Raw genomic sequence first — 24,829 nt, 5'->3', positions numbered from 1 at the left:
TCACTAGCATTTGTATTTGCAGGTATTTGCTTTGTTTTGTTGGTATTCCCTTCCAGTAACTATGCAGCGGTATCGAATTGTGATTTAACATGCATGTCCTTAGGGACTAAGGATGTTGAGAACATTTTCTTTCCTTTTATTTTTACTTGATATGTATTAATTGTACACATTTATAGAACACAGGGTGATACTTTGATATATGTACACAATGTGCACTAATCAAATCAGGGTAATTAGCATATCCGTCACCTCAAACCTTTGTTATTTCTTTGTGTTGTGAACATTTAAAATTCTCTCCTTTAAGTTTTAAGAACACACAACAAATTTTAGTTAATTATATTCACCCTACAAGGATGCAGAACAACTGAACTCCTTTCTTTCTAACCCCCTAAAACTTGGTATTTGTTACACAACCTCTCCCCATTGTTCCCTCCCTTTACCCTCCCCAGCTACTAAAACCTACAATTTTATTCTGTACTTTCATGAGCTCAAGTTTTATTTTTTAAATTTTTAGTGAGAATATGTGCTATTTCTCTTTCTGTGTCTCAGATATGTGTGTGTGTGTGTGTGTGTGCGTGTATTAGTTGGTATTCATGCTGCTAATAAAGACATACCTGAGACTGGGAAGAAAAGGAGGTTTCACAGGGTTGGAGAGACCTCAGAATCATGGCGGGAGCTGAAAGTCGCTTCTTCCGTGGTAGCAGCAAGAGAAAATTAGGAAGAAGCAATAGAGGAAACCCCTGATAAACCCATCAGATCTGGCGAGACTTATTCACTATCACGAGAATACCACAGGAAAGACCGGCCCTCATGATTCAATTACCTCTCCCTGGGGTACTGCCTTCCCAGCAGTCCCCCTAAGTCTTAACTCATTTCTGCATTAACCCAAAAGTCTGAAGTCCAAAGTTTCATCTGAGACAATACAAGTCTCTTCCACCTATGAGCCTGTAAAATCAAAAACAAGCTAGTTACTTCCTAGACACAATGGGAGTACAAGTGTTGGGTAAATACAGCCATTTCAAATGGGAGAAATTGGCCCCCCCCAAAAAAGGGGTTACAGGGCCCATGCAAGTCCAAAATCCAGTGGGGCAGTTAAATTTTAAAGCTCCAAAATGATCTCCTTTTCCTCCAGGTCTCACATTCAGGTCACACTGATGCAAGAGGTAGGTTCCCACAGTCTTGGGCAGCTCCGCCCCTGTGGCTTTGCAGGATACAGTCTCCCTCCTGGCTGCATTAACGGGCTGGCTTTGAGTGTCTGAAGCTTTTCCAGGTGCAGGTTGCAAGCTGTCGGGGGATGCACCATTCTGGGGTCTGAAGGATGGTTTTACTCTTTTCACGGCTCCACTAGGCAGTGCTGCAGTAGGGACACTATTTGGGGTATTCAACCTCACATTTCCCTTCCACACTGCCCTAGAAGAGGTTCTCCGTGAGGGTCCTGCCCCTGCAGCAAACTTTTGCCTGAGCATCCAGGCATTTCCATACATCTGCTGAAATCTAGGCAGAGGTTCCCAACCCTAAATCTTGACTTCTGTGCACCCTCAGGCTCAACACCATGTGGAAGCTGTCAAGGCTTGGGGCTTCCACCCTCTGAAGCCAGCCTGAGCTGTACATTGGCCCCTTTCAACCACAGCTGGAGCAGCTGGGACACAGGGCATCCAGTCCTCAGGCTGCACACAGCACAGGAACCCTGATCCTGGCCCACAAAATTACTTTTTCCTCCTGGGCCTCTGGGCCTGTGTTAGGCAGGGCTTCCATGAAGGTCTCTGACGTGGCCTGGAGACATTTTCCCCATGGTCTTGGGAATTTGCATTTGGCTCCTTGCTACTTATACAAATTTCTGAAGCCAGCTTAAATTTCTCCTGAGAAAATGGGTTTTTCTTTTCTATCAAATAGGCTGCAGATTTTCCAAACTTTTATACCCTGCTTCCCCTATAAAATGGAATGTCTGTAACAGTACCCATGTCACCTCTTGAATGCTTTGTTACTTAGAAGTTTCTTCTGCCAGATACCGTAAATCATCTCTCTCGAGTTCAAAGTTCCACAAATCTCTAGGACATAGGCAAAATGCCGCCAGTCTCTTTACTTAAACATGACAAGAGTCACCTTTGCTCCAATTCTCAATAAGTTCCTCACCTCCATCTGAGACCACCTCAGTCTGGACCTTATTGTCCATATCACTATCAGACTTTTGGGCAAAGCCATTCAACAATTATGTAGGAAGTTCCAACCTTTCCCACATTTTCCTGTCTTCTTCTGAGCCCTCCAAACTATTTCAACCTCTGCTTGTTACCCAGTTCCAAAGTCACTTTCGAATTTTTGGGTATCGTTTCCGCAGTGCCCCACTCTACTGGTACCAATTTGTAGTATTGGTCCATATTTACGTTGCTGATAAAGACATACTCAAGTCTGGGAAGAAAAAGAGGTTTAATTGGACTTACAGTTCTACATGGCTGGGGAGGCCTCAGAATCATGGCAGCAGCAGGAGAAAAAGAGGAAGAAAAGTGAAAACCCCTGATAAACCCATCATATCTCGTGTGACAGTCACTATCGCAAGAATAGCATGTGAAAGACTGACCCCCATGATTCAATTACCTCCCACTGGGTCCCTCCTACAATATATGGGAATTCTGGGAGATACAATTCAAGCTGAGAATGGGGTGAGAACACAGCCAAACCATATCAATGTGTGTATGTGTGTGTATTTATTTGGTATATATAATATATGTATATATGTTTATTATATATTATATATACACATTTTTCATTTATCTGTTGATGGAAATCTGGGTTAATTCCATATCTTAGCTATTGTGAATAGCACTGTATTAAATATAGAGTTACAGTTGACCATTTGACACACAGATTTATTTTCCTCTGGATAAATATCCAGTAGTGGGATTGCTAGATCATATGGTAACTCTATTGTTAATTTTTTGAGAAATCTTCACTCTTTTATACGGCTGTACTAATTTGCATTCCCATCTACAGTGTGAGTTCCCTTTTCTCTGTACCGTTGCCAGTATTAATTAGTTTCTGTCTTCTTTATAATAGCCATTTTAACTGAGGTGAGCTATTTCATTGAGGTTTTGATTTGCATTTGCTTGATGATTAGTGATGACAAATTTTTTTCAGATACATTTTGGCCATTTGTATGTCTTCTCTTGAGAAATGTCTCTTCAGACATTTCACTCTTTGCCCACTCTTTTATTAGATTATTTTTGGAGAGTTTGTGTTTTTTTTATGATTTCTTGTGATTTTTTGCACTTTTATTTTAAGTGCAGGGTACATGTGCTGATTTGTTACATAGGTAAACTTGTGTCATGTGAGTCTGTTGTACAGATTATTTCATCAGCCAGGTATTCAGCCTAGTACCCATTAGTTATTTTTCCTGATCCTCTCCTTGCTCGCACCCTCCACCCTCCAAAGACCCCAGTGGTGTTGTTCCTCTCTATGTGTCCATGTGTTCTCATCATTTAACTCCCCTTATAAGTGAGACATGCAGTATTTGGTTTTCTATTCCTGCATTAGTTTGCTAAGGATAATGGCCTCCAGCTCCATCCATGTCTCCACAAAGGACATGATCTCCTTCATTTTTATGACTGCATAGTAGTCCATGATGTATATGTACTATAGTTTCTTTATCAATTCTATCACTGATAGGCATTTAGGTTGATTCCATGTCTTTGCTATAGTGAATAGTACTGCAGTGAATATACGCATGCACGTGTCTTTATAATAGAATAATTTACATTCCTCTGGGTATTTACCCAGTAATGGGATTTCTGGGTTGAATGGTATTTCTTTCTTTAGGTCTTTGAAGAATTGCCACACTGTCTTTCTCAATGGTTGAACGAATTTATACTCCCATCAACAGTACACAACATTATTTTTCCTCTGCAACCTCTCAAGCATCTGTTGTTTTTAGACTTTTTAATGATAGCCATTCTGAGTGGTGTGATATAGTATCTCATTGTTGTTTTGATTTGCATTTCTCTAATGATCAGTGATGTTGAGGTTTTGTTCATATGATTGTTGGCCACATGTATGTCTTCTTTTGAAAAGTGTTCATGTCCTTTGCCCATTTTTTAATGGAGTTGTTTGTATTTTTATTTCTTTATTTTAGTTTTTTTGTATTGAGTTACTTGAGTTTCTTTTATATCTTGCATATGAGTCTTCACAGATAAATAGTTTGCAAATATTTTCTCTGATTCTACATGCTATCTCTTCACTCTGTTGATTATGTCCCTTTCTGGGCAGAAGCTTTTTCATTTAATATAGTCTCATTTATCTATATTTGGTTGCCTGTGATTTTGAAGTCTTGGCTATAACATTTTTACCTAGATTGACTTTTTGAAGCATTTCTCCTATTTTCTGCTGGGAGTTTTGTAGTTTGGGTGATTACTTTTAAGGTTTTAATCCATTTTGAGTTGATTCTTGTGTTTGATGACAAAGAGGTATCTAGTTTCATTCATTTGCATACAAATATCCAATTTTCCTAGCACCATTTATTGAAGGGGGTGTCTTTCCCCATTGCATGGTCTTAGCAACTTTGACAAAAACCAATTGGCTGCAAATATATGAATCTGTTTCTGGGTTCTCCATTGTGTTTCACTGGTATGTTTGTCTGTTTTAATGCCAGTACCATGTTATTTTGGTTACTATGCCTTGGTAGTATATTTTGAAGTTAGGTAGCTAACTGCAGCTTTTTTTTCCCCTCAAAATTGCTTTGGCTGATTAGGGTCTTTTGTAGTTCCATATGAATGCTAGGATGTTTTTTTTTTCTCTTTCTGTGAGGAATGCCATTTGTATTTTATAAGGATTACATTGAATCTTTATACTACTTTAAGTAATATGGTAATTTTAACAATGGTAATTCTTCTAATCCATGAGAATTTGATGTCTTTTTTTGTTCCTTCAATTTTTTTCATTAATGTTTTGTAGTTTTCATTGTAGAGATCTTTCACCTATTTGTTTATATTTATTCCCAGGCATTTTTAAATTTTTGTAGCCATTGTAAATTAGGCTGCTTTTATTTATTTCTTTATCTTGATACTTTCTTGGTAAATTGAATGCTTGAATGCTTCGCCTATGTTTTTTGATTATTTGTTTTTATATAATCAAGCTTGAAAATTCTGTATATATTCTAGATGTAAATACTTTATCAAATATATTTTTGAAATGTCTTATCCAAATCTATGTTCAGTGTTTTAATTATCTTAACATTCCCTTTTTTAAGAGCAGACATTTTAAAAATTTGAGGCAATTATATATATGTAATATATAATATAAATGTGTATATATATACACACACATATATATATCACATGTGGTGATGCCTTCTCTTGTATTCATGATATTCATAATCTTTGACTGCCAATTTTATCTCAGTTGGCCTGGAAAGAAGTTTTCATTTTTATTTAACTTACTAAGAAATAACTTTTAATTTTGTTGATTTTCTTAAATTTCATTGTCAATGATATTGACCTTTGTTTTTCTTATCATTTTTATATACTCCTCTTGATTTATTTTGCTACTCTATTTGCACTTTCTTTGGGGAAAACTTAAACCATTGATATATTTTTTTCCTTTTCAATGTATTTCAGTACTATAAGTTTTATTGTAAGCACTATCATGCATCTCACATAATTTCATATATCCTGTTTTTATTTTATTCTTTAGTTCATAATGCTTTATTTTTCTTATTTATTCTATAACACGTGGGCTGTACACAAAGGTGTTAATTTATTTCAAAATGTGTAGGAGATGTCTTATCTGTTTCTCTTCTAGATTTATAATTTAATCATAGCCAAGAAACACATATGTAATATTATAAAAACTTCTATCTATAATTATTGTCATCTATTTTATCATCCAGATTATGATCTATTTTGGTTAATGCTTTGTATGCACTTGAAAAGTAATAAATATTTGGCTGTGTTTAGATGAGCATTTTCTAAAGATCTTTTACAGATGACCTCAGACTTACAGTGGTTCAACTTTTTGACTTTATGAGAGTGTGAAAGTGAAATGCATCAGTAGAAACCAAACTTCAGTGCAACATTCAGTAAATTACACCAGACAGTCAATATTTTATTATAAATAGGCTTTTTGTTAGATAATTTTGCCCAACTGTAAGCTGATGTAATTTTTCTGAGGATATTTGTGATACAGTTGGCTATGATGTTATACAGGTTAGATGTATTAAATGCATTTTTTGACTTACAATATTTTTCACTTATGATGGATTAATCAAGACATAACCCCATCATAAGTCCAGGAGCATCTATAGCCCACTTTCTAAATATAATTCTTTCAAATCTTTTATATCCTTAATTTTTATATGTACTTGCTCTATCAGTTATTGAAAGGAGGTGCTGAAACCCACACAACTATAAATTTGGGATTTCCTTTGTATCCTATCCTTCCTTTTGATTCACTTTTTCTTCATTTGGTTTGAAACTTCACGATTAGATGCATCAATTGTTATAATTGCATGTTCACTTGGTAAATTGACCCCTATGTACACTATAAAATGAGCTTTCTTTCTTTCTTTCTTTCTTTTTTTTAAGACAGAGCCTCACACTGTCACCCAGGCTGGAGTGCAATGGTGTGATCTCAGCTCACTGCAATCTCCACCTTGCGGGTTCAAGCGATTCTCCTGCCTCAGCCTCCTGAGTATCTGAGATTACAGGCACCCACCATTACAACTGGCTAATTTTCTGTATTTTTAGTAGAGATGGGGTTTTACTACGTTAGCCAGGCTGGTCTTGAACTCCTGACCTCATTATCTGCCGGCCTCGGCCTCACAAAGTGCTGAGATTACAGGCGTGAGCCACAGCGCCCAGCCAAAATGACCTTTGTTATCTCCATTTTTTGATCTGGAATTTACCTTATATGTAGCCAAACTTTTATTTCAATTAGAATTAGCATGGAATATTATTTTCCATTATTTTACTTTTAAACTGGTTGGCTTTTTCTATGGGAAAAAAAAATACTTTATTTCTAGACAGGATATGGCTGTGCATCTTTTGTTGTTATTTTTTAAATTCTTTTAATCCAAACTGACAGTCCCTGCCTTTTAATCTGAGTGTTTAAACCATTTACTATCTCCAAGTATTGATATGTTTGAATTTAAATCTTCTATTCTGGTATTTATTTTTTTTTTTTGAATTTACTGCTGTTTAATTCATATGCACTTTTACATTTTAGAAAAGTTATAATTTCACACCTATAATTTTCTGTTCTTTGTTTTAAATTTATATATACTTTTCCATGTCTCTATACAGTTTAGATTTAATGGGTAATAAGTTATCTTTTTATTGTTAAAAATTGAGGTTTTTCAGACTTTAAACCAACAAAGATCAAAAAAGACAAAAAAGAGCATTACATAATGGTAAAAGGATAAATGCAGCAAGAAGAACTAATTATCCTAAATATATTTGCACCCAATACAGGAGCACTCAGATTCATAAAGCAAGTTCTTAGAGACCTACAAAGAGACTTATACTACCACACAATAATAGTGGGAGGTTTTAACACCCCACTGTCAATATTAGACAGATGAACTTGACAGAAAATTTGGCACATATACACCATGGGATACTATGCAGCCATAAGAAAGGATGAGTTCATGTCCTTTGCAGGGACATGGATGAAGCTGGAAACCATCATTCTCAGCAAACTATCACAAGATCAGAAAACCAAACACCACATGTTCTCACTCATAAGTGGGAGTTGAACAATGAGAACACATGGACACAGGCAGGGGAACATCACACACTAGCACCTGCTGGGGATTGGAAGGGTAGTGGAGGGATAACATTAGGAGAAATACCTAATGTAGGTGACAGGTTGATGGGTGCAGCAAACCACCATGGCACGTGTATACCTATGTAACAAAACTGCACATTCTGCACATGTAACTCAAAACTTAAAGTATAATTTAAAAATTGAGTTTTTTTGTTTTTACTATTATTTATAAATACTGATGAGCATATTCATATTTATAATTATTTTTATGATATGGATCACTCTTTTAATTGCTTTTTATTTCCATAGGTTATTGGGGATCTGGTGGTATTTGGTTACATAAGTTCTTTAGCAGTGATAATGTGAGATTTCAGTGCACCCATCACCTAAGCAGTATACGCTGTACTCAATTCGTAGTCTTTTATCCCTCAACCCCTTCTCACCCATTTCCCATGAGTCCCAAAAGTCCATTGTGTCATTCTTATGCCTTTATATCCTCATAGCTGAGCTCCCACTTCTGAGTGAGAACATAATGTTTGGTTTTCCATTTCTGAGATACTTCAATTAGAACAGTAGTCTTCGATCTCATCCAGGTTGCGGTGAATGCCATTAATCCATTCCTTTTTATGGGTGAGTAGTATTCCATTGTGTATATATACCACAGTTTCTTTATCCATGCATTGATTGATGGGCATTTGGGTTAGTTCCACATTTTTGCAATTGCAAATGTTGCTGCTATAAACATGTGTGTACAGGTACCCTTTATGTATAGTAACTTGTTTTCCTCTGGTTAGATAACCAGTAGTAGGATTGCTGGATCAAATGGTAGTTCTACTTTAGTTCTTTAAGGAATTTCCACACTGTTTTCCATAGTGGTTAGACTAGTTGACATTCCCACCAGCAGTGCGGAATTGTTCTGTGTTCACCACATCTATACCAACATCTATTTTTTTTTTATTTTTTTTAACTATGGCCATTCTTGCAAGAGTAAAGCGGTCTGGCATTGTAGTTGTGATTTTCACTTCCCTGATCATTAGCATTTTTTCATGTTTGTTGGCCATTTGTATATCTTCTTTTGAGAATTGTCTATTCATGTCCTTAGCCCACTTTTGGATGGAATTTTTTTTTTTTTTTTTTTTTTTTTTTTTTTTTTTTTTTTGCTAATTTGTTTGAATTCATTGTAGATTCTGGATATTAGTCCTTTGTAAGATGTAGAGATTGTGAAGATTTTCTCCCACTCTGTGGCTTATCTGCTTACTCTGCTGACTGTTCTTTTTGCCATGCAAAAGCTCTTTAGTTAAGTCCCAGGTATTTATCATTGGTTTTTATTGCATTTGCTTTTGGGTTCTTGGTCATGAAATCCTTGACTAATCCAATGTCCAGAAGGATTTTCCCAATGTTATCTTCTAGAATTTTTATAGTTTCAGGTCTTGGATTTAAATTCTGATCCCTCTTGAGGTGATTTTTGCATAAGGTGAGAGATAAGGACACAGTTTTATTCTTCTGCATGTGGCTTGCCAATTATCCCAACACTATTTGTTGAATAGGGTGTCTTTTACCACTTTTATGTTTTCGTTTGCCTTGTCGAAGATCAGATGACTGTAGCTATTAGGGTTTATTTCTGTATTCTCTAATCTGTTCCATTGTTCTATGTGTCTATTTTTATGCCAGTACCTTGTTTTAGTGACTATGGTCTTACAGTATTGTTTGAAATCAGGTAATGTAATGCCTCCAGATTTCTTCTTTTTGCTTATTCTTGCTTTGGCCATGTGGGCTCTTTTTTATTCCACATACATTTTAGGATTGTTTTTACTAGTTCTGTGAAGAATGATGGTGGCATTTTGATGGGAATTGCATTAAATTTGTAGATTGCTTTTGGCAGTATGGTCATTTTCACAATGTTGATTCTACTCATCCATGAGCATGAGATGTGTTTCCATTTGTTTCTGTTGGCTGATTTCTTTCAGCAGTGTTTTGTAGATTTCCTTGTGGAAATCTTTTACCTCCTTGGTTAGGTTATATTTAGTCATGTATTTTTTATATTCGGTAATCTTCATTTTTTATGTAGATCCAGATTTTAATCTAGTATCATTTTTTTTTACCAGAAGCAATTCCTATAATTTTCCTCAGAATGCTGGTTTGCTGGTAATGATTTTTTTTTTCAGTTGTTATTTGTCGGGAAGATGCTATATTGAGTATAACATTCTAGGTTGGCATTTTTCTTCCAGGATTATAAGGATGTTGCTCTGCAGCATTATGATTCATCATTTCCAAAAATATTTCCATCATCATTCTTTGTTCTTTTGAATATGTATCTTTATTCTATATAATGTCTCTTTCTTATCTCTGTTCTTTTACATTTGTGAGTTCTCTCTTTTGTAAGATTTATATTATTAGTTTTACATTGTTTTAATCTAATGTTCTTGGGATTTTTGTCATGTTTCTTGTGTTTGTTGTTTATTGAAGTTTTTGGTTCTGTGGGTTTAGAGTTTTTATCAAATTTTGAAAATTACTTTTTCAGTCTATCATTGATGGGCATTTGAGTTGATTCCCTGTCTTGGCTATTGTGAATAGTGTAGCAATAAACATACACGTTCATGTGCCTTTATAAGAGAATGATTTGTATTCCTTTGGGTATATATCCAATAATGGGATTGCTGAGTTGAATGGTATTTTGGTCTTTAGGTCTTTGAGGAATCACCACACTATCTTCCATAAAGGCTGGAAACATAGAAGGGAACAACACACTCTGGGGCCTTTGGAGGGTGAAGAGTGGGAGGAGGGGGAGGATCAGGAAAACTAATGGGTATAGGCTTAATACCTGAGTGATGAACTAATCTGTACAACAAACCACCCATGACACATGTTTACCTATGTAACAAATCTGCAGTTGTACTCCTGGACTTAAAAGTTTAAAAATAAAGAGGCCGGGCGCGGTGGCTCACGCCTGTAATCCCAGCACTTTGGGAGGCCGAGGCGGGCGGATCAGGAGGTCAGGAGATCGAGACCATCCTGGCTAACACAGTGAAACCCCGTCTCTACTTAAAAAAAGAAAAATACAAAAAATTAGCCGGGCGTGGTGGCGGGTGCCTGTAGTCCCAGCTACTCGGGAGGCTGAGGCAGGAGAATGGCGTGAACCTGGGAGGCAGAGCTTGTAGTGAGCCGAGATGGCGCCACTGCACTCCAGCCTGGGCGACATAGAGAGACTCCATCTCAAAAAAAAAAAAAAAAAAAAAAAATTAAAAATAAAGAAAAGTTAAAAAAAAGAAAATTATTTGCCATCATTTCTTACTATAGATTTCCACTGCCCCCACTCCCTGAACTTCTCTTTCTGAGATTCAAATCCCAAAAACATTAGAAGTACTTGATATTGACCTGCAGTGCATTGAGAGAACACAGTTCAATTTATTCTGTCTTATTTTCCTTACTTCATTTTGAATTCTTTCTATCGGTAGGTGATATATAAATTGCTGTAAATACCATTCTGGGTTTTTTAAAATTCTCTAACATATTTTTATCCGTGTTTGGTATGTCATTTTCTGTGCTTCCAGATGTTTCCTTGACATTCTAATTATTTTCTATACCTTGTTTAATATTGAATTCTTTTAAAATATCTGGTATAATTGCCTTGTCAAATAATTCTATTTTCTGTATTATTTCTCGGTCTAGGATTACATGCTGATTTGCATCCCAGATAGGCATAATTTTTCTGCTTCTTTGCATGTTTGATGATTGAACATTATATGTTGTAAACTCTACATAGATGCTAGGTATATGAATGAGGCTAGTATTTCTTTAAGTATTTTTTACATTTTTCTGTGATACAGTTAATTTACTTGAAAACAACTTGATCCTTTCTATGCATATTTTTAACAACTGCTATGCTTAAAATCCCAGGGACATTTGGATTGGTTATAAATCGGCTTCATTACCATGGCAGAATGCTTCTGTATACGTGTCATGATTTGGAATATATTAGGAGATTTTTCTACTCTATTTCAAGTCTTGCTGAGCTTTTGATATTTTGTTCTGCTGTTTGTGGGAGTGACTGCCTTAAACTTAGGTATTTTTTGTTGTGTTTTGTATTTACAAGTATACATTGCTCAGTATTCATCAAAAGAATCAATCCACATTCTCTGTGTATACTTTGTCTCTTCACTATTCTTCCCAATTTTGAATTGTCTCCACAACTCAGGAGGTTTCCTTTGCTGAGGCTAAACATTCTATCCAAGTAGTGTACTGGGTATACTTCAGAGCTAACCTCATGCACTTTTCTACTTTTAGGATTTATTTTTACTACCTGATTTGAAGTGTCTGAAAACTCTTATTTCATATATTTTTCTGCTATTTTTAGTTGTATAAGGTGGCAGAGTAAATCTGTCACATCATTATAAACAGATGTTTATATCACCTGTTCATTAACAGCAAGTGTAAAGATTGCTTGAGGCCAGGAATTCAAGACCAGCCTTAGGAATAGAGAAAGACAAAGAAAGACAAGAAGAAGAAAGAAAGAAAGAAGAAAGAAAGAAAGAAAGAAAGAAAGAAAGAAAGAAAGAAAGAAAGAAGAAAGAAAGAAGAAAGAAAGAAAGAGAAAAAGAAAGAAAAAGAAAGAAAAAGAAAGAAAGAAAGAAAGAAGAAAGAAGAAAGAAAGAAAGAAAGAGAAAGAAAGAAGGGAGGGAGGGAAGAAAGGAGAGACAAGAAAGAAAGAAAGAAAGAAAGAAAGAAAGAAAGAAAGAAAGAAAGAAAGAAAGAAAGAGAGAGAGAAAGGAAGAAAGAAACAGGGAGAGAGAAAGTCAGGCATACTGGTGTGCACCTGTGATCCCAGCTACTCAGGAGGCTGAAGTGGGAGGATCACTGGAGCCCAGGAGAGATTGATGCTGCAGTAAATTATCATTGGACTTCTGTACTCCAGCCTGGATGAGTGAGAGAATGAGACTCCTCTCAAAAAATAATAAGTCAGTACAATTAAAGTAAGTTTGAAGATGAACGACATGTTTAAAAGTTATCAATAAAAAACAACTTTTGAACAACCAACAGAAGATGAAAAAAGGCTTACTGTTTTCTCTATAGAAATATTATTGTAAAATATTACCTAAAAGACAATAAAAGAATAATAGAAAAAATATAGAAAATTATTGTATACTATATCAGATAATATATTTTCTTATTTTTCTCTATTTTATTGTTTGTGCTGTGTCAGCTTTTGAAATTTATGACTATGGCCTATTTTCTCTGTCTAAATAAATATTCCATACTGTATGCATTTTTTCTGTTTTTTCTTTTGTTTTAACCTGAATATGTTCAACAAATTGTGTTAGTTTAAGCTTCAAAAAAAAATGGATTCACCATTTTCATTATATGGAGTACAAAAATAAACACTGAAAGACAATTTTAATTGTGCAGTAATTCTAATTGTTTTGAATTTGGTATCTTTCTTCAATTAAAATTGTATCACACTTGATTTGGTTTCATATGTTCCCATTGTCTTTTAAACCTCAGAAAATTTTCAAAGTATTTTCTCTTATTTGTACATCTTGTTCCATGATCTTGAAAATGTTACTGGTGCAACAGCACCTTGAACATATTACTTCTCACCATTTAAACATCCTCTTCTTTTAAATAATAAAAGAAAAATATTTTTATTGTTATAGACTAAACAAAAATAGGAGCTTGGCACATATCGGTTAAAAATAACAAAATTCACAAATATATGAAATTAAATACTATAAAGATTTTACTTATAAAAAAGGGAATACCTTTTTGCAATTCTCTCGTGATTTCTATAGAAATTCACTAATCATGTCATTTTTAAACAACAAAAATAATATTACTAAGCATAAAATCAACCTTTTCTCTATCTAGGTGCCTTCACACATGGGAAGCATCTTCTCCCTATGAATTATGTGTATCCCATAAGTGATTATTTCAATAATTTCTGATGATTTTGATAAAGTTGAAGTTTACATTTCTGTAAATTAGTCACCAGACATTTCTCTTGTTCCATTCAAAGGCATCATTATTATTACATCTGAGATTTTGTATTATTTGCTTTAGGTTTTTGGACTTTGTAAATGAACAACCACTTTCAGTGATCTCATAAATAATTCTGTTTGCTCTGCTACTATTCCTTCAATCCCCTCAGCCAAACCATATTCTATCAACACATCTCGAAATGCATCTCATGGAGTCTGTAAACATACTCCTCTCTATCACATAAATTACCACACTTGGGTGGTTTATATCCTCCATTCTCCTCCCTTATTTTTTTTTTCCTTCCCAGACAGTAATCTGAAGGATCTGTGTGGCCTGAAATGGATTGGACTTCTAGACAAATTGCTCTATGGTTCTGGCATCATCAGATACAGAATCTGTTGTGTTAAATGCTTTGGAAACATTGGCCAAACTACACTTGGGAAGTGAGACTAAGAAATAGCGGGGACTATTTCTGAGAGATAATTTTTAGAATTATTTCAAATGCCTGCATTTGAATGATAAGAAATTTATTTGAATAGTGTTCTTCAAAATAGTAGTTTGTCCTCTGGGGAGCCATTTGTTTATACAAAGCTCACCTAAGAGTTGTCATAAGGTAGAGAGGGATTATAGCAAAAAATAAGAAAATGCCTGAAGTATTCTTATTAAACAGAAAAATATAGATTAAAAGCCTACTATTACTAGAGTTATCATGTAATGTTTTTAGAAATTATAATAAGACAAATAAATGATGATCCAAATAAAAGAAGAATATCTATTGGAAGAAAAGTAACACAAAAGTACAAGAATTTCTATAAATATGAATGCATACAGTTACTGTCTTTCCTTATACTAGTAATAATATATTCAAGAATTTACTTTGGACACCAATTTTATAAAAAGCAACAAAAATGTAGGTTGTACAATAGAGGTTGTACAGATTGAAAATATTATTGAGAAATTTTTTAAAAGTTAACTGTTTGAGAAGCAAATCATATATCTTCCTTACAAGTATCAATTTAGAGGTTTATCATTATTCCCAAATATATAAATTTTTGGTCAAACTAGATAATGTCATTCTTACAGTTTTGGACTCGCATTTCTACAATTAAATATTTTCATCTTAATTTTTGCCTCAAATTCAGTTTTCTACATGAACAGAGCAAAAAAAAAAAAAAACCTTTCTCAAAGTCTAGAGAAAATTAAACAAGAGGCCATTTATTCCTGTATTCTTTAATTCAAGATTCAAGATTATTTTAATTCAGCTAACCTGGAAACTGGTGGGGTTAGAGAAGACCAATACTGCCAACCAAGCTAATTTTATTAAAGGACAAGCCATGGGAAATTACATGATTATGAAATAAAAAGCTGACTTTTTTGTGCTTATTTAATGCACTTCCTATCATAAATTCTGTGCTTCACTTTGTAGGAAGGATACAGTTAGTGCCTTCCCTGTCAAGTTATTTTCTTGAATTCTCTATGAGACAGTGGCTAAGCAGATCCACTTAGGATCCTAAGGGGATAAAGAGAGCACAGAGGCCTGTTGATCAGAGACAGAACTTTTAAGACAAAACTGGACCCAAGGAGTAAGCACAAGTAGGCAAGTTCTCCCACATTGCTTAACAGACTTTGAATATAAATAAATTATTTATAAATTATTTATAAATAAAATTTTTATAAATAATTTATAAATAAAATTTTTATAAATAATTTATAAATAAATATAAATAGACTAGGAAAATTATAAAGAACAACTTTTAAAAATTGTTTTAAAAGTTATTAAAAACATTTTTGACAAATACTTAAGTCATATTTGTTGCCTACAAAATATCTATACTGAAAAATCCTTAGGCTACTCTTTCTCTGCCCACCTCCACAGTGCTTATAAGGTATCCACTGCAAAGGATTGCACTTTGCATAATGGAAGACCTGCATTTTTAATTTTATTACTATTATTATTATTATTATTATTATTATTATTTTGAGAAAAGTTCTCACCCTGTCACCCCTGCTGGAGTGTAATGGCACAATCATGGCTCACTGCAGCCTCCACCTCTCCGGCTCAAGTGATTCTCCCACCTCAGCCTTCTGAGTAACTGGCATTACAGGTACACACCACCATGCCCAAATAATTTTTGTATTATTTGTAGAGACAGGGTTTTGCCATGCTGCCCTGGCTGATCTTGAACTCTTGAGTTCAAGCAATCCACCCACTTTGGCCTCATGAATGCTAGGATTCCAGGTGTAAACCACTGCGCCAGGTCCCTTCTGTATTTTTGTCTCAAATATGTTCAAGATGGGCAAACACAAATAGGAAAGTGCAGGTGATATAAAATACAAAACAAAACAGCAACAGCACTGAAATAAAACTTAGTTCATTGCTACATAGAAAGACCCTTCTATTCTATATTCTAGGATATTATGTGCTATGAATTAATAACAATAATGTGATGCTTTTCAATGTCTTCTCTCAAAGTTACCTAAAAGTTATTCTTTATTTTTTTTAAACTTTGGGCTATGACATTTTATAGCTGAATAAATATATAATTTAAGCGTAAGTTATCAGATATTGAAGATTTACGTATCAGTTGAATATTACCCATACAACCTGGATTTGAAGCTGGACATTATGACTAGATGTTATTATTATAAATCCTTTTGGACTGAAGTTTCAGTTTTATATATAGGAGGGTATATGCTAATGTGATCAGCCAAAAGTGTGGGTTTAAAGTGATTCTTTACTTTTATTATTGTAAGTGTACATACAGATTTTCTACCCAATAGTTAACTACCCAATATCTACTTTCTTATAATGAAAATATCTAATTTTCATTTGATGGTTTACATGTCTTTCTCTCCCACTTTCAGTCCATGTGGTTAAAGGGAAGAGGCTCTAGGGGTAGGCCATCATTGCATGCCTGGGCCAACATGACTTTGGCTTTCTGCTAAAGAAACATTCAGAAGGACACGTGGCCTAAGTTGTTCCAATCAAAATGAATCTAAGAACATTTCTTGACGCTTCCAGAAAAGAAAATAAAGGTTTTTTTGTTTGTTTGTTTGTATTGTTTGTTTTACTGGATACACTAAGGTATATAAAATGGAGCCTATCTTATAGAATTTGAGAATAAAATCAGTTGAACAGAAATGTTAGGAGATCAGGAAAACTGATTCCAGTTATGTCATTTGCAGCAACATGCATGAGACTAGAGGTCATTATGGTTTTTGGTTTTTTTGTTTGTTTGTTTGTTTGTTTTGAGACGGAGTTTTACTCTTGTTGACCAGGCTGGAGGGCAATGGCGCGATCTCGGCTCATTACAACCTCCTCCTCCCAGGTTCAAGCAATTCTGCTGCCTCAGCTTCCCGAGTAGCTGGGATTACAGGCATGCACCATCATGCCCGCCTAATTTTGTATTTTTAGTGGAGACGGTGTTTCTTTATGTTGGTCAAGCTGATGCGAACTCCCGACCTCAAGTGATCCGCCCACCTCAGCCTCCCAAAGTTTTGGGATTATAGGCGTGAGCCACTGTGCCCGGCCACACTGGAGGTCATTATGTTAAATGAAATAAGCCACGTTCGAAAAGACAAATATTGCATGTTCTCATTTATACGTGGGTGCTAAAAACTTTGATCCCATGGAGTTAGAGAGTAGAAAGGTAAAGAACAGAGAAGGGAAGGGTGAGTGGGGAGAATGAGGAAGAGAAATGTGTTAAAGATACAAACATACAGTTAGATAGAAGGAATAAATTCAGTGATGGATAACAAAGTAAGGTGATTACAGTTAACAAAAATGTCTTGTCCTCAGGTGACAGATACCCTAAATACCCTAACTTGATCACCATGCATCATATGGAGGTAACAAAATTTCACATGTATCCCATAAATTAGTACAAATAAAAAAAATGACCCCACGTATTACTTGAGCAAAGAATCAGCTGTACTTTTAAAAAATTTTAACATCTACACTTCTTACGTAAGTAGGAAAATGAATCTTGTTATTAACCTAGCTTGTGTGAACTGGATGTACTCCCACTAGCAACTACAGAGATACAACAAAGCATTAAAACAGTGAAAAAATGATTTGGTGTGTGTGTGGTTGCTTTGTTGGTGATTAATCTCTGTAGTCACTGAGACTTCTAAGGAGCAAGGTATTACAATAATTTTCCAGAAATATTCTCATTTACCTATGATCTAACCCATCACTAGTAAACAACCAAAAGCTAAAGCTCCCCAAAATATATAATATATTAACTCTCTATGACATTGTAAAAGTCACAATTATGTGTTGCTCTCTCCTTATTACCTAGAATGAGTTCTGAGGGAAGACTATATCTATATTCATCTTTATTTAACTTTCAGAGAGGACTTACGATAATGTATTTATTTGAATATTCAATAAATGGAAATGATTGACCTTTTCACTAGAACAGAAGGCTCTGTTGACTATGTGCTGTTGATGGCCAATAGAAAAGAGGAAGAATCTACTGTTTCTGATATGCTCATTATAATTTTGTTCACTCCAACCAGTCGACTGCTACAGCGGAAACTACAATGCTTACCTTCAAATGCACTGGATTTCAATTTGTTTTACAGTGAATCGAGTTTCAATATCTTCATGTTTACAATAAACAATTTGAAATGCATTCTACATTTGGGGAATTATCTTAGGTCCATGTGCCAGAAATATAGTGTTTTTTGGCAGTCTTCTAATCCCTGGGGCTTAAGTTAAATAAGGAATGGTTTGAAAGTATACAGAATTCTGGGGTGATAAAACCAAAGAATTTAAATGACTTGCTTGTTTTAGATACTTGCCTTCTCTGGAAAAGCTGGAAGAATGTAAATCTGATTTTTGTATTTTAAGCACTTCCACTGCATTTTCTATCACATACATATGCACACAAACATGCACACACACAAAAACAGAAATTTTATCATTTTATGTTATAAGTTTCACTGAGACTCACCCCCATACGATGTGTTCTAAGAACCTTATCTTATTTGGTTGCACCTTAGACATCATGCTGTTTATGAGACAAAAGCACGGCTGTTGCTGTCAGCCAGGCCATCTGGTAAGGCTGAAAGTGGTAGAAGGGTGAAAGTAAGAGTCCTACTCCGGCAACTGATTCAGAAACCTATTAGGGAAGAAGTCAAGAATTATGGATTACTAGTTACTATGTCTATGTGCTAAAACATAAAAACACATAAAATCTGTCTAGTGAATGAACACATATATGTATGTTAATTGGCTGGAGCTGTTCTTTAACTTTAGGAGGAGGAAAACATAAATGACCAGAGTAAGCAGAGCATATTTATTTTTTTCTCTACTACAAAGTAGATATTTTTTCCAAATATTTACTTATCTAATATTTAATAAATTCTATAGCTCATAGTAAAATTAGCTATTTGCAGACAGTTATATAAAACTTCATGTTCAGAAATATCTAAAAATACATGACACACTAATACACCTTCAAGGTGATATTCATTAGATATGATACACAATGAAATGGAACTTCTGCTTTGTTCTGAATACATTTTATCAGTTATTTGAGATTTTAAAACACATAGTAGAATTACCATTTATAACATTTACTTTTAATATAATTACATCTCACTCCATTTAATTACATTAAAAGAAATAAAAAATGTGTCTTGATTTCTTTTAAATGGAGTGGGATGTACTTATCCACAAGAACCAGGTTCTACTTCTGAATGATGGATTGACTATTTACAATATTTATTGCCTGAAATAAAGATGATTTTCAAGTATTTTTGATACATGAATAAAATATTGTTTCAAAATAATATTAACAAAATAATTATGCACACACACGTACACATGTTAACATGACAAGAAAAGTAGAGAATTAACCAGTTGCTTCAAAATTTTCAGTCAGATGAATATATTTCATTGAAGTGAGGAAAACTTTACTTGCATAATACAGGAAGCTATCTTAAATCTCTTATTTATTGATATGGGTATTAATATGGGCATAGTAATATAGTGCTGCTATTCTTCTGTGCCTTTAACATTATATATGCTCCCATGGCATAATGTTAGAATACCCATTTTAGCATGTAAGTTCAAAATTCAAAGATGAACAACATAACTGATTGTTCTATATTTGTATGAATCAAAAACTTTTATGATTACTTCCGATTGAAGGAGAATGATACAATGTGACTGTGTCCCCACCCAATCTCATATTGAATTCCCACATATTGTGGGAGGGACCCAGTGAGAAGTAATTGAATCATGGGGGCAGGTCTTTCCCATGCTGTTCTCGTGAGAGTGAATAAGTCTCATAAGATCTGATGGTTTTAAAAAGAGGAGTTTACCTATACAAGCTCTTCTTCTTTTGTCTGCCACCATGAGAGATGTGCCTTTCACCTTCCACCATGATTGTGAGGCCCCCCAGCCACATGGAACTGTAAGTCCATTAAACCTCTTTCTTTTATAAATTGCTCAATCTTGGGTATGTCTTTATCAGCAGTGTGAAAATGGACTAATACAGTAAGTTGGAACCAGAAGTCGGGTGCTGCTGGAAAGATACCTGAAACTGTGGAAGCAACTTTGCAACTGGGTAACAGGCAGAGGTTGGAACATTTGGGAGGGCTGATTTAAAGCCCTCCCAAAGAAGGCTGATTTAAAAAATGAGAAGATGATTTAAAAATGTGAGAAAGTTTGGAACTCCCTAGAGACTTGTTAAACAGCTTTGACCAAATGCTAATATAATATGGACAATGAAATTCAGACTGAGGTGATCTCAGATGGAGATGAGAAACTTGTTGGGAACTGGAGCAAAGGTGAATCTTGTTATGTTTTATCAAAGAGACTGGTGGCATTTTTCCTCTTTCCTAGAGATTTGTGGAAATTTCAACTCGAGAGAAATGATTTAGGGCATCTGGTGGAAGAAATTTCTAAGCAGCAAAGCATTCAAGAGGTGACTTGGGTGCTGCTAAAGGCATTTAGTTTCAAAAGGGGAACAGAACATAAAATTTCAAAAAATTTGTAGCCTGACAATGTGATAGAAAAGAAAATCCCATTTTCTGATGAGAAATTCAAGCTGGCTGCAGAAATTTGAATAAGTAACAAGGAGCTGAATGTCAATCCCCAAGACAATGGGGAAAATGTCTCTAGGGTATGCCAGAGGTCTTCATGGCAGCCCCTCCCATCACAGGCCAAGAGACCCAGGAAGAAAAAGTAGTTTTGTGGGCCAGGCCCAAGGCCCCTGTGCTGTGTGCAGCCTACAGGGTTGGTGCCTTGTGTCCCAGCTGCTCCAGCCATGGCTGAAAGGAGCCAATATAGAGCTTGGGCTGTGGATTCAGAAGGTGCCAGGCCCAAGTCTTAGCAGCTTCCAAATGATGTTAGGCCTGCAGGTGCACAGAAGTCAAGAATTGAGGTTTGAGAACCTCCACCTAGATTTAAAAGAATGTATGGAAACACCTGGATGTCCAGGCAGAAGTTTGTGAGGCTTCCCCAGTCACATAGAACTGTAATTCCATTAAGCCTCTTTCTTTTATAAATTGCCCAGTCTCAGGGTATCTTCATCAGCAGTGTGAGGGCCCTCATGGAGAACATCTGCTAGGGCAGTGCAGAAGGGAAATGTGGGGTTGGGACCCCCACACAGAGTTCCTACTGGGGCATTGCCTAGTGGAACTGTGAGAAGACAGCCACTGTCCTACAAACCCCAGAATAGTAGATCTACCAACAGCTTGCACCATGTACCTGGAAAAGCCACAGACACTCTACACCAGCCCATGAAAGCAACCAGGAGGGGGCTATACCCTGCAAATCCAAGGGGCATGTCTCCCCAAGGCCATGGGAGCACACCTCTTGTGTCAGTGTGACCTGGATGTGAGATATGGAATCAAAGGAGATCATTCTGAAGCTTTAAGATTTGACTTACCCACTGGATTTTGAATTTACATGGGGCCTGTAGCCTCTGTGTTTTGGCCAATTTCTCCTGTTTGAAATGGCCATATTTACCCAATGTCTGTACTCCCATTGTATCTAGGAAGTAACTAAGTTCCTTTTGATTTCATAGGCTCATAGGTAGAAGAGACTTGCCTTGTCTTGGATAAGACTTTGGATTGTGGACTTTTGTGTTAATGTTGAAATGAGTTAAGATTATGGGGGACTGTTGGGAAGGCATGATTGGTTTTAAAATGTGAGGACATGAGATTTGGAAAGGGCCAGGGGTGGAATGATATGCTTTAGCTTTGTCCCCACCCAAATCTCATCTTGAATTCCCACGTGTTGTGGAAGGGACCCAGTGGGAGGTAATCGAATAGTGGGGGCAGGTCTTTCCCATGCTGTTCTCATGGTAGTGAATAAGTCTCACAAGATCTGATGGTTTTAAAAAGGAGAGTTTCCCTGCACAAGCTCTCCTTCTCTTGTCTGCCACCATGAGGGATGTGCCTTTCGTCTTCCACCACGGTCGTGAGGCCTCCCCATCCATGTGGTACTATAAGTCCAATAAACTACTTTCTTTTGTAAATTGCCCAGTCTCAGGTATGTCTTTATTAGCAGGAATTATAAGCAATAGCACCTAACAAAGGTCTAATGTCAAGCATCTATAGGAAACAAACAAAGCAATATATGAAAAACAAACAACCCCATTAAAAAGTGGGAAAAAAAACCATGAACAGAGACTTTTCAAAAGAAGATGTACACATGACCAACAAGCATAGGAAAAAATTCTCAACATCACCAGTCATTAGAGAAATGCAAATCGAAGAAAACCACAATAAGATACCATCTCACACTAGTCAAAATGGCTATTATTAAAAAGTCAAAAAAAAAAAAAACAGTTGCTTGCAAGGTTATGGAGAGAAACAAAATGTTTATACATTGCGGGAGGGAATGTAAATTAGTTTAGCCGCTGTGGAAAGCAGTTTGGAGATGGCTCAAAGAATTTAAAACAGAACTAACTTTCGATGCAGCAGTATCATTACTGGGTGTATATCCAAAAGAATATAAATCATTCTACCACAAAGACACAGGCATGCACAGTATGCTCATTGCAGCACTATTCACCACAGTGAAAACATGGTATCAACCAAGATGCTCATCAACTGTGGATTGGATAAGAAAAATGTGGTACATATGCCCTATGGATTGCTATGCAGCCATAAAAATGAACAAAATTATGTTCTTTGCACCAACAAGGATGCAGCTGAAGGCCATTTTCCTAAGCCAAATAACGCAGGAGCAGACAACAAAATACCACATGTTCTCATGTATAAGTGGGAGTGAAACATCCAATACATATGGACTCAAAGTTGGGAATGAAAGATAAGGGGGTCTATTTGGGGGTGGAGGGTGGGAGGAGCATGAGGATTGAAAACCTACCTATTGGGTACTATGCTCTTTACCTAGGTGATGAAATAATCTGTGCACCAAGCCACAGTAACACACAATTTACTCATGTAACAAAACTGCACATGTAGCCCCTAAACTTAAAATAAAAGTTGGAAGGGGCCGGACATGGTGGCTCACTCCTATAATATCAGCACTTTGAGAGGCTGAGGCAGGCTGATCACCTGAGATCTGTAGTTCAAGAGTAGCCTGACCAACATGGAGAAACCTCATCTCTACTGAAAATACAAAATTAGCCAGGCGTGGTGGTGCATGTCTGTAATCTCAGCTACTCAGGAGGCTGAGGCAGGAGAATTGCTTGAACCCAGGAGGTGGAGGTTGCAGTGGACCAAGATGGCGCCATTGCACTCCAGTCTGGGCAACAAGAGCGAAACTCTGTCTCAAAAAATAAATAAATAAATAAAATAAAAATAAAAGTTAGAAGGAATGAAAACAAATAAACAAAAATTGAAGAAGACCGGCCTTCTGACTTAACACCTTTTTAGCAGTTTCAAATCACTTTTCTCTGATACTCATTTGCCTAGCTTGTAAAACTGGAATAAAAAATGTCTTCTCTACCAGTTTATTATTATTTTTTGTAAAACCTACAGGAGTCCATGAACATGATTACACTTTATAAACTGGCAAATGTGAGGTAGATGTGAGGTACCAACATAAAGTTTAAAATACTGCCCTAGACAATTAATACTAGGCATTATTAAACCCTCAAAACATTTTTTTCATTAATTAGATTCAATTTCATGTATTAAATAGGAATATTTACTAAGTTTGAGAGCTTTCTTTATTCCTTTATTTTTTTCTTCCTTATTTCTCCCCTATCCTGGCCTTGAATAAAGAAATGTGTTTCCTTCCCAAGCCAACTCATGATGAGTGCACAAAAATTGTGCACCCGTGGATTTTGAGGATGCCCACAAAATTTCAGGCATCTCTGTGGCTCATAAGGCCACTGCAGGATTGCCATGGGTACAAGTGTGGTGAGTACATTCTTGAGAGAACCTATCATATACTTCTGGGAGACTGTGTAATACTGTGGGTGGAGGGGGCCAAAGATGGAGCCACTTTTCCTCCTTTTGGAATGGCAAGAATATATGACTGGACAAAGGACCGTGTGTATGTCAAAGAAAGTAGCTGTACTTGGGCTCTCTTATCAGGGGTCCATGTCAAAAGGCACTTGACCAGGCAAAGGGTCCCCCTACAGCTAGAGGTTGTGATGGATACTGTGGAGAGTGAGATCTAGAGGTTGTGCTTAGTAAGCAGTTTCAACCAGGAAGATTGTTCATATCAGGGTACTCTTTGATAGAGGAGCTCTTACAGAGCCTCTGGAAGAAACCACACCTGTGTTCCACAAGAAAGCTAAAACTGGAACGCATATCAAAAAGCAAAACATGTGATTCCGTTTTTATATCTCCTTTTACCTTTATTTTTCCTTGGCAAACGAAAAAGAGCAAAATAATATGTGAGCTGAGAGAAGAGGAGAGAAAAGAACAAAAGGAGAAATTGATTCTCTTTCCTAGTGCTGATATATCTGACAACAAATCAAGTGTCTCAGATAAAGTGAGGCACAAAGCACTGAGTTGGATATGTGTGTGATCGAACTTATGGTTCAGACTGCAGTGAACTTTTTAAATTACAAAGTGAGTTTTGATTACTAGAGGGATATCATTCTTATTAGTGTACGTGAATAGACAACTTAAGAATAAGCCCAAGATGTCATCAAGAAACAGGCAATGT

Source organism: Trachypithecus francoisi, unplaced genomic scaffold (genome assembly GCF_009764315.1).
Source record: "Trachypithecus francoisi isolate TF-2019V2 unplaced genomic scaffold, Tfra_2.0 Lachesis_group4, whole genome shotgun sequence".
Taxonomy (NCBI): Eukaryota; Metazoa; Chordata; class Mammalia; order Primates; family Cercopithecidae; genus Trachypithecus; species Trachypithecus francoisi.
The sequence above is the reverse complement of the archived record's forward strand: the minus strand, read 5'-3'. Positions refer to the sequence as shown.